At 43.3% G+C, this 10940-nt stretch overlaps 1 long non-coding RNA gene across 2 annotated transcripts; it reads left to right on the plus strand.

The window, feature by feature from the left end:
- Positions 1-2603: 2603 nt before the first annotated feature.
- LOC129689969 (uncharacterized) lies at positions 2604-5246 on the plus strand. Of its 2 annotated transcripts, XR_008722214.1 has the most exons (6): positions 2604-2727; positions 3233-3338; positions 3974-4166; positions 4260-4352; positions 4541-4623; positions 5171-5246. It is a non-coding gene; the product is annotated as an uncharacterized LOC129689969 (long non-coding RNA). The 2 variants fall into 2 exon arrangements; XR_008722213.1 differs by having other exon boundaries at positions 3974-4352.
- The last annotated feature ends 5694 nt before the right edge of the window (positions 5247-10940 follow it).

Genomic DNA, 10940 nt, shown 5'->3' on the forward strand with positions numbered 1-10940 from the left:
TGGGAAAGTGAAGAATAATGCCGACTAGTTATTTCTAGTACCTCTGGATAAAGTGAAAAAGGAAAGAATATGTTCAGTGATTAAAAATAAGTAAATAACTGGCTCTGTCACCCTGGAAAAGAATCTTCTCTCCTCCAGCAGCCATAGTGTTCACGTTGCCAAAAAGCAAACGAAAACTAAAACCCTCACCATACAACTGTCCAACTTAAACAAAACTGCAGTCCAGCCTTGGAGGGTGTCAGCAGCTAAACCGAGGGTACCGCTTACTAAAGAACAGGACCCTTGAACTTGTGTGGGAGAACTCTGAGGAGGCCGGAGCTCCTGAACTCTCAGGCTGATGGGTTCATTTTGGCTGAGGAAATCATCTTGATTAGAAGAAATGTGATTGCTTAGCGATTCGCGAGCTTGTCAATGTAACAACCACAGCACTTCTCTTAAAGGAATGAAGAGAGAATTTATTCTGGAGCCATTGTGACTGACCATGGCCAGGGAACACAGATTTCTGTTACACCAATTTTCCATGTTCCAATGTGGAAGCAATTTCACATCTTTTTTTTGTTTGTTTTCAAATAGTTTTACAGAATAATGAAAGTCATAAGTCATAAATCAAAGCAATTTTAAAATACATTGGTGGGTACACCAGAGAGGTGGGCACAAGATGTGGGGAGCTAGTCTCTAGGCCCAAGACGTGATCTGACGAATTCTTAGCTCATGGAGTGATGGAAGCCAGTGATCTGCTAATAGCTTCTAAGAGGTTTTAACTTATCACAAGGAGGTAGTGCAGATACAGAGTGAGGCAAGGAATATAACTCTTCCAGAAGGTTAAAACTAGCCCAAGGTAAATTAGCCACTGAATCTAAAAAATTCCAGTTTCTCACAGGTACTGAAACCCAGTCATTCCATCAGTCTCTGCAGACATGATGCTTTCTAAGAGTTATTTTTCATTTTGTTTTTGTTTTCACAGTCAATCATAGCTTTATATATATATGTGTGTGTGTGTGTATGTATGTATGTATATATACACACATATATCAGTGTTCTGTTTGCATGTATGCCTGCATGCCAAAAGAGAGCATCAGATCCCATTATAGATGGTTGTGAGCCACCATGTGGTTGCTGGGACTTGAACTCAGGGCCTCTGGAAGAGCAAGCCAGTACTCTGAACCACGGAGCCATCTATCCAGCCCTATCAGCCATAACTTCTTTTCAGGAATTTTCTCATTCACAGGCTGTAGCCAAGGGACTTGAAAAGAGCATGACTGAAAAATTGGTAAGAAAGACATTCAGGAAAGAAGTTTTTCCAGTGTGTCTCTCCAAATTGACAAAGGCTGTGAAGATACATGTGTCTCATACAGATGTTCATCCGAAGGTCAGTTCTGCAGAGGAAGAGTTCAGTAATCAGGGAGTTAGGATGACCCACTTGATGAAGAGTCAGTTTCTCAGTTACCTTTCTAATACCATGACAAAACACCATGACCAACGTGACTTATACAAGAAAGACTTTAACTGGAGTCCATGAGCATTGGGCTGGGAACAAGGCAGCAGGAGCAGGCAGCGGGCCTGGTGCTGGAGCAGGAGATGAGCGCTTGCATCTGATCCACAGGCAGGATGCAGAGAGCGCCAGCTTGAAGCCCACCTGCAGGACACACCTTCCCCAACAAGGGCACGCCTTCTAAACCTCACCAAATAGTTCTAGCAACTGAGAACCAAGCATTTAGACAGCCAGATTCAGGGCTGTTCTCAAATGACCACAGCTTCTTTCTCAGGCCATCCTTGTCCTTGCCCAATAGACCCATGAACAAAGTGGCCATGGGGCAGAGGTGGAAGCTATGCATGCATCCAAAAACAGACTCCCGCTCACCCTGGCTAACCTAGCTAGGGCTCCTGCTGAGTGCCAGATCTGCCAACAACAGAGGTGAACAGTGAGCCCTCTGTAAGGCACTGGGGGACAGCTACAGAGATGTAGGGAGACAGGGAAAGAAAGAACGGGCTCTCCAGGGTGGCAGCTTCTTTTCTCAGAAGCCATTTCAAGAAGAGACACTAGGAAGGTGCAGCATGTGGTAGGAACATAAGCAAAACCGTTCTGTGACACTTAAAGAAAACATCTTGTGTCACTTGGCATAATGGAATGCCTGTAAGAAGCTTGCCACCAGCAGCTTCAATAAAAGCTCGGAGTAAGAAGTTGTGACGTGTTAACGGACTGACAACATGGCCACTCAGGTACAGCTAAGCCCAAGACAGCTCTTCCTGTGCTAATGAACTAACTCCAAGGTGGCACCGATTTGCTGGTGAACTAGGCCCAAGCTGTGAACGCTGATAAGGCGAAGCTACCGCCCAATGATACGAAAATTGGACCTTTGGGAAAGGACTCCAGGATCGCAATGCCACGCTCTTGAGACACAGCTTTTTGGCCTCCATGCTGCTGCCCATCGGCGAGAAGGCTTGAGACTGGCCTCTGTGTGTGGTGGCCTGGCTTCAGTGACTGTTGAATTTGCACCATCGCTGGACTCACACATGCCCACTTGTCAGTGTTAGCTGCTGGCCGACACTCTCAGGGACCTCCTGGGCCTCCATTGGTGCCATCCTCCCAGCCTGCCACAGCTGAAGGACTTCATGGCGGATGTGGGTTGGGCCTTCGAGCTTCTGAAGCATCGTCACCAGGAAAGATTACCCAGTGGAACACTGCGGCAGCATCTCTGCCCCAACAACTGTTCCCCACTTGGTGAGGTGCGGTTTAACATTTATATTAGTATATAAAGTATTATATATTGTATACTTATATATTTATATTTAAGGTATTCTATTTTATATACGGAATTATATTAATTTCATTAATATAACATTGTGACCGTAAGTATTATATAAGTGTTATTATAGCTTATCAGTATTATAAGGAATGTTTGAGTGAATAAACCAAGCATAGTCAAAAGACAGATCTCACGTGGACATCCTAATCACTCAGTGTCTCACGGCCCACAGGCCGCACTCTATAACAGCACTGTTAACAGGACCAATATACAAAAAGGGAGGACACGGTGCCCTATAAAACACCCAATCCAGAGGCCTGTTAGCAAACTCCCGGCCCTGGAACCCTTCCCATCCTTCCCATCCTTCCCATCCTTCCCATCCTTCCCATCCTTCCCATCCTTCCCATTCCAAAGGGAGCTGTTTGCTTGCTTCAGTAAAACACAGCTTTCGCTTTCTCTGTGTCTCAGTTCTTGCTCTTTCCTAGACATTCAATTCTCTGTCCTACAAGACAGAGTCAGTGATCCCCTAGGTGAACACCAGCACTCCAATTACAGGACCATCTGCCAGAGTGACCAAGCAGGGACCCGATGGTAAGTTCACCCCATTTTCCCATTTCCACCCTGGAAGGTATCACTTTGCCCTTACTTGAATAGATGCTTAATCTGGTTACGAATCTGTCTTTCCTTCACTACCACACATATAGTATTCTACACAACACTGCTTCTGACCAGGGAGCAATAAGGCCCAAGAAGTACAGCAGTGGGCCCAGTTCATGGAAGTGACTGGTTTTTATCATTTTTACCATGTTCCTGCCATCCTGAAGAATCTGGCTTGAAAGACCTGTGGGAAAAATAATTTTTTATTTTATGTGTTTGGTGTGAGCATGTCAGATCCTCACAGTTGTGAGTTGACATGTGGGTGCTGAGAATTGAACCCAGGTCCTCTGGAAGATGTACTCTTAACCACTAAGCCATCTTTCCAGGCTCAGAAAAATCTTTTAAAAACACAGTATAGCAACAATTATGTGGCAATAGCTTACATGGCTGGGGCAGGGTTCTCTAGAGTCTGTATATGGTAGATGGTACTGATTTTCATATAGGCAAGATGCATGGGTCCAGGGATCAAAGGAAACGAGAACAGTTCCTCTCTCACTGTCATGACTAGAAGTCCACTAGCAGAACTTGGGTTTCTTGTTCTCATGACTTTGTGTTCTGCGTGCCAAAAGTTATGCTCCAGAAGGACAGTGTGCTTCTGGCACGAGGCACAGCAAATGCTCCATTAAACTAGAAGCTAAGACTCCTCCTCTTCCTGGCCACCTGGGCTCCTCATACCATTGGACCAGTAGTCTAAAAAGGAACAACAGGACATATGATTGACCCAGACTTCAAGGAAAAACTGGATGAGTCTCCACAATGGAGGTAAGAAATGCAGATGACTGAAATGCAGAAAATCCTTTAGGATGTCTCTTGGTGTTAACATGTCAATGAAAAAAATCCAATCACCCAATCCAGGTTGGCTGTTAAGTGGCCTAGAGCCGTCAAGAATGAAGGTGCTGGTCACCCCTTCATACAAAGAACCAAAATCTGCTGAGATGCCTGCTGAGGGTAGGTGAACTGCAGAATGGGAAGTGGAATGAGCTAGGTAAAGCCACACATGGGATCAGTTACAGTAATGAGGGCTCTAATTGACATAAGCGTTTTTGTTTATGTCTTAGTTTGAGTTTCTATTGCTGCGATAAAAGCACCATGACCAAAAGCAACTTGTAGAGGAAAGGATTTGTTTTATCTCGTAGTGTATAAGCCACCATCCAGAGGAGTCAGGGAAGGAACTCAAGGCAAGAACCTGGAGACCGGAATCGATGCAGAGACCATGGAGGTGTGCTGCTTTCTGGCTTGCTCCTTACGGCTTGCTTTCTTATACCATCCACAGCTGCCTGCACAGGGGTGGCACAGCCCTACGTGATCTGGGGCCACCCACATCAACTATTAATTAGGAAAAATGCCTGCGCAGCCTTGCCCACTGGTCAATTTTGTGGGGACACTTTCTTAACTGAGGTTGCCTCTTCTTGTGTGACTTTAGCTTATGTCTCAAGTTTACAAAACACTAGCCAGTACAGTCCTGTTCTGCTCAGAATGTGTTTGTGAAGACACCCCCTGCCACACACACACACACACACACACACACACACACACACACACTAAACAGATATTGGTGTCTTCTTTCCTTTGTTTATAAGGTTGCATTATACTGACTGAAATATCAGTGGTTAAGTGTTGCAAATCTGTATTATCAAATTTAAGTTATGTGACACTGAAAGACTAAACATTCTTGGGAAGAAATAATATGTTTGAGGTTGTACATGAGGCCATCATATCATGTTAGGAAGAATTATGACCTTATTATGCATTGCATTTGGAAATAGAGCATGAGGAGAAGTGACCGGGTGTCAAGCTGATGAGAGGCAGACATGTGATGGATAATCCTGGTGGTCAATTTAACTGGATCAGAAACCAACCAGAAGGCAAACTGCTGGACTCCTGGGAGGGATTTTTCTCGTCAGATTATTTGAAGCAGAAAGGCCCACCCTGTGTGTGGGTGCAACCTTCTGGTGGCAGCCCTGATAAAGTAAGCGCTGAAGAAGTAGGCCCTGCTTTTTCCTGCTTCCCTCCACTCTCCACACGCTCAGCTCTGCTGCTGCTGCCGAGTCCTCCTCTCATATCAGAGCGAGCTTCTTCAGGGGGAGGCAGCCAGCCAGCCTCTTGGACTCCGCCTCTCTGGTGTGAAGCAGCTGCTGTTGACTGCATAGACCATATCATGTAATTCTGTCTAATAAACGCCTTCTTACTACATATCCATTCTGTTCCTCTAGAGGACCCTGGTGCACTGAAAAATGGTTCCAGTGCTTCGATATCTTGTGATTGCTCCTGTGTGGGTTGAGCCCAGTATTTATGCATAGACCTCCAATCTCGCAGGGGGCTCTTTCCAGGCTGTCTCCTTTTCTTTGTTGTATTTCTTTGTGCTTTGTCATGTTTCCTGTTGCAGTCATGGAGTCACTCAGTTCTTTGTGTTTGTGCCTGTACATACATGTGGATACATGTGTGACTGTGTGTGGGGGTCAGAAAACAATCTCGGGTACTTATCCTTAGGTACCGTTCACCATCTTTTTCTTCTCTTTTCTTACATTCCTTTTCAAGACATGTTGCCTATTGCCCTGGTACTTGCCTAATCGTATAAGCTAGCTGACTAGCAAACCTCAGGGATCTACTGTTCCTGTTTCCTCAGCGCTGGTACTATAAACACATGCCACCACATCTGGCTTGTACATGGGTTTTGGGGACAGAATTCAGGTCCTTGCACTTCCAAAGCAAACATTTTACAACAGAACTACCTTCCCAGCTCCCTTTAATCTCTTATTAAAACAAACAAACAAACAAAGTCCTCCATTATCACTAACACTTTTAGGAATGGAATTTTACACCCTCTGTTCCAAACAAAATAAGTCTCCTCAGACACAATTAAGAGTTCTTAATTGTGACCCTTCTCTAGGAAGAATCACTATGATACCAGACAAAACAGGGTTTAAGGTGGTGACTGTGTCAGGGTTCTCTAAAGGGAGCATATACACACACACACACACAATTTATTGGAGTGGCTTAAATATCTGTGGTCCAGATATTCTAACAATGCCTGTTTCCTAATGCAAAGTCCAAGAATCCAGTAGTCCACAAGGCTAGGTATCTCAGCTAGGTCTTCAGGCTACAATGGAATCTGTAAGAAATAGGTTTTAATAATAGTGAAAGAATGCCTCAGCAGCAGGATGGATGACCTTACCAGTGAAAGTGAGGGCAAGAAGTCAGGAAAAGCTTCCTCCTTCCATGTCCTTTCATGTGGGCTGCCACCAGCTGTGGCCCAGATTTGGGGTGAGTCTTCCCACCCCAGATGTCCAATCAGCAAACTCCCTCCAAGGTGTTCCCAACTGCTCTATCGTTGATTCCAGAAACAGTCATGTTGACAACCAAGGTTAGCTGCCAGAGATCTTTGAAAGATTAACAAGATTCACAAACCTTTAGCCGAATTAACTAAGAGAGAAAATTCAAGTGAATGAAATTAGAGACAAATGGGGAGACATCGAAACAGACACTGAGGAAATGCAGGAAATCATAAAGACCTACTTTTTAAAAACCTACGTTCCACCAAACTCAAAAGTCTAAAAGGATTAATTTCTAGACATATTTTGCCTCCCAAAGCTAAATCAAGATAAAACAATTTAAATAGACCCATGACATTCAATGGGATAGAACTAGTAATGAAAAATCCCCCAACTTACTGACTAGAAAGATGGCTCGAAAGTTCTTCCAAAGTTCTCAATTCCATTCCAGCACACACATGGTGTTTCACAACCATATGTAACTCCAATTCCAAGGGATCCAGTGCCATCTTCTGGCCTACACTGGCATTACATGCAGGTGCTGCACAGATATAAATTCAGGCAAAACAACATATACACATAACATAAAATAAAATCCTTTAATTTGATTCCAGCATTTGAAAGGCAGAGGTAGGCAGATCTATGAGTTTGAGGCCAGCCATCCAGGTCTACACAGAGAAACCCTGTCTTGAAAAAACAACTAACCAGTCAATCAAACAAACATGAATAAACAAACAAATGCCTCCCAACTAAAACAGCCCAGGATGGACTGAGGGCAGAATTCATGGACTTTCAAAGAATTGATACCAATACTCCCAAATTATGTGTAAAGTACAAAAGTAAGGAACCTTTCAAATTCTTTTTACAAAGCTACTATTAGCCTGATTTAAAAACCAGACAAAGATCCAAAAACAACAATGGAAAGAAAATTATGGGCCAATATTTCTAATGAACATGGATGCAAAACCACCATGATCAAGTTGGTTTCATCCCAGACATGCAGGGATGGTTCAACATACATCAGTAAGTAAATTCAATCCACCCCCAAAACAGACTAAAGGACAGAAAACAATGGTCATCTTCTTAGATGTAGAAAAGGCCTTTGACAGAACTCTAACAACAAAAGTTCTAGAGAATCTCTGACGTATCTCCCACATAATAAGGGCAATACACAGCACCTGGCAGTATCTGGCTAAACAGAAAAACTCAAAACATTCCCACTAAAATTAGGAACAAGACAAGAATGTTAATTATCTTGCCTCCTGTTCAATATGGTATATAGTCTTTTCTTTCTTTCTTGAGATAGGGTTTCTTTGTGTGTAGTTTTGTCTGTGTTGAAACTCACTTTGTAGACCAGTCTGGACTCAAACTTACAGAGATCCATCTGCCTTTGCCTCCAGTGAGCTGGGATCAAAAGCATGTGTATACCACATGGCTGGTATACAAAATCTTAGCTGGAGCAATTAGGAGATGATAAAAAAGAAAGAAGTCAAAGTATTTTTATTTGTAGATATGATTCTATATATAAAAGACTCTAAAGACTCCACAGAAATAGCTTGTGGCTGATAAACATTCAGCAAAGTAGCAAAATACACAATAAGTGCACAAAAATCAGTATATAGCATTCCTATGTACTAATGACAAACATACCAAGTAGGAAATCAAGAAAATAATCCCACTTACACAGTGAGAGAGAGAGAGAGAGAGAGAGAGAGAGAGAGAGAGAGGTAATTTTGTAATTTTGACTTCTTTAATAAAAAAAAATAAATATTTTAAGAACATGGTTTCACTTTAATCCCAGCTGTGTGGATAAGAGGCTGCTTCACAGCAGGTGACTATGATTTGCCTCTTGCTCTAGCAGAGGTGTGGTTTTGCCAGCTGCAGACAGTTTCTGCAACTGTGTGATGTTTGGAATTCTGGGAATTATTCAGAGGACATATACATGCTAGGGCCCCAAGAGATGGGGTTGGGTTGATGTTGTTGGCTGTTTGGTGGTTGGAGACTGTTAGTTGTGGTTCATCAAGTAGTCATGAACAAAAAAATAAGAAACAGATATCCTGACAGCGAAGATCAAACTTGCCCCAAGAAACTTGATGCCCTTAATCAGCAGGAAGTAGTCTAATGATAATGGCACCCCCTTTCCTCTCTATCCTTTTTTCCCCCCTTCTATCTAGTGTGAGGGGGTTAATAAGTGTGGAGAAGGGTGGAAGAGAGAAAGGAACCCGCAAAGTAGCAAACGCCAGCTACAGGAAAGAGAGAGTGAGAAATTTAACAAAGGAAGCAAAAGACACTGGAAAAAAAAAGAACATACAAGATGGAGAGGCCTCCCATTAATATTATGAAGTGATCATGGCCCAGGAACACAGATTTAGGTGATAATTTCAGAAACCTTTTATAGTAACAGAAGAAAGAAAGTCATAAATCAAGATACTTTTCAAACTGGCTGTCTCATCAAAAGCAATCTACAAATTCAATGCAATACGCAACAAAATTCCAATACAATTCTTCACAGAAACTGAAAAAAAAAGAGTCTTAACTTTCATATGTGTGGGGAATTTGGAGGCTCATAGGGAATGGTGAGTGAAGCATCAGCTACAACTCCTCAAAAGATCCTGATCCGCTAGGGACTCCCAGCACACTAGTGACGTCTCAAAATGGATCTGAGGCTAGGGTGGTGACTGCTTCCCCCTTCTTCGTGGAAGTCTCCTAGGATGACTTTGCCCCCCACCCCCATGTCTCCCTCTAGTTGCACCCACCTGACTGATTGTTACTAGTGCTTGAGGCCTTTCAGTTATTTAAGGGCCATTACACTGGATAATAAAGCTAGATCTGCACCTTTGAGTCTGGTCTCTGGAGTCTGATTCCTGGGATTCTGCATGGGCTCACCCCATGCAGAATTGTCACTGCATTGTCACTCACCCCCCCCACCCCGGTTCCTGATCCCCAAACATATGACAACACAAAAGATCCAGGGTAGCGAAACCAATCCTGAACAACAAGAACAGTTGGAGGTATGATCATGGTACTGGAATAAAAACAGAATTATTGACCAGTGTAATAGAGCTAAGAGCCCATATAATAAACCCGCAGTCACCCGACTTTTTTTTTTTTTTTTTTTAAAGGAGGCCAACAGCTACACAATGGTGTACGAGCTATTTTTTAAACTGTTTTATTTGGGGTTCCTTAATGCTTCTACCTCCCTTCCAACCCCCTCGACCTAGGAAGGAGAGAAAGGCTAGAAGGGACAGGGGACCTCTTCAGTTACTTCTGGCTGTCTAGGGTCGCTAGGCTCTTTGGAGTAGTATCAATCTGAGTCGTCAGGATACCCAGTGGTCCAGCAAGACCAGCAGCCAGGGCTTCCCCATCCATCTCCTTTCTCAAAGACTTCTTTCTTTCTCTAGGAGAATTCTCCTTCAAAGAGTCCTCTCTCCAAGCATCTCCCTCGAAGTATCCCTGGGCTCCGGTATTTATACCCTCTCAGAACTTAAATGCGGCTGGCAAAGACCATGGCCTTCCCCGAGCCTCCAGGCTGTTACTAGCTGTCATAGACCATGCCCCCCAGAGACAATTATCAGTTACGAGCAGCTCCATATCCCACACTTAGGATTAAAATAAAAACCTGTTTACATACCTGAGTTGTTGTTGTTTTTTTTTTTTTAAGAAACTAAACTTACACTACACAATGGAGAAGAGACAGCATCTTCAACAAATGGCCGTGGTCAAACCGGTTAACTACATGTTAAAAAATGAAATTACCATGGGGGCTCACGGAGACTGAAGCACCAACCAAAGAGCATGCAGGGGCTGGACTTAGGCCCCCTACTCATATGTAGCAGGTGTGCAGCTTGGTCATCATGTGGGTCCCCTAACAACTGGAGCAAGGGCTATCTCTGATTCCGTTGCCTGCCTGTGGATCCCTTTCCCTCAGCTGGGCTGCCTTGCTTGACCTCAGTGGGAGAGGATGAGATTAGTCCTACTGGGACTTGATGTACTTGATGAACCTACCCATGGGGAAGAAGTGTGAGGGTGAAATGGGGAGAAGAGCAGGGAAAAGGCTGTGAAAAGACTGTAAAGTGATTAAATAAATTAATGAAAAGAAGGAATGAAACTAGATCCTTATCTCTCATCCTGCAAAAACTCAACTCCAAATAGATCAAGGACCTCATCATCAGATTGATGCCCTAAATGATGTTAATGAAACAAACAGCTTTCACTTCTAAATAAATAAATAAATAAATAAATAAATAAATAAATAAATAAATAA

The sequence above is a fragment of the Psammomys obesus genome, unplaced genomic scaffold, assembly GCF_907164565.1.
Source record: "Psammomys obesus unplaced genomic scaffold, mPsaObe1.curated_primary_1811, whole genome shotgun sequence".
NCBI lineage: Eukaryota > Metazoa > Chordata > Mammalia > Rodentia > Muridae > Psammomys > Psammomys obesus.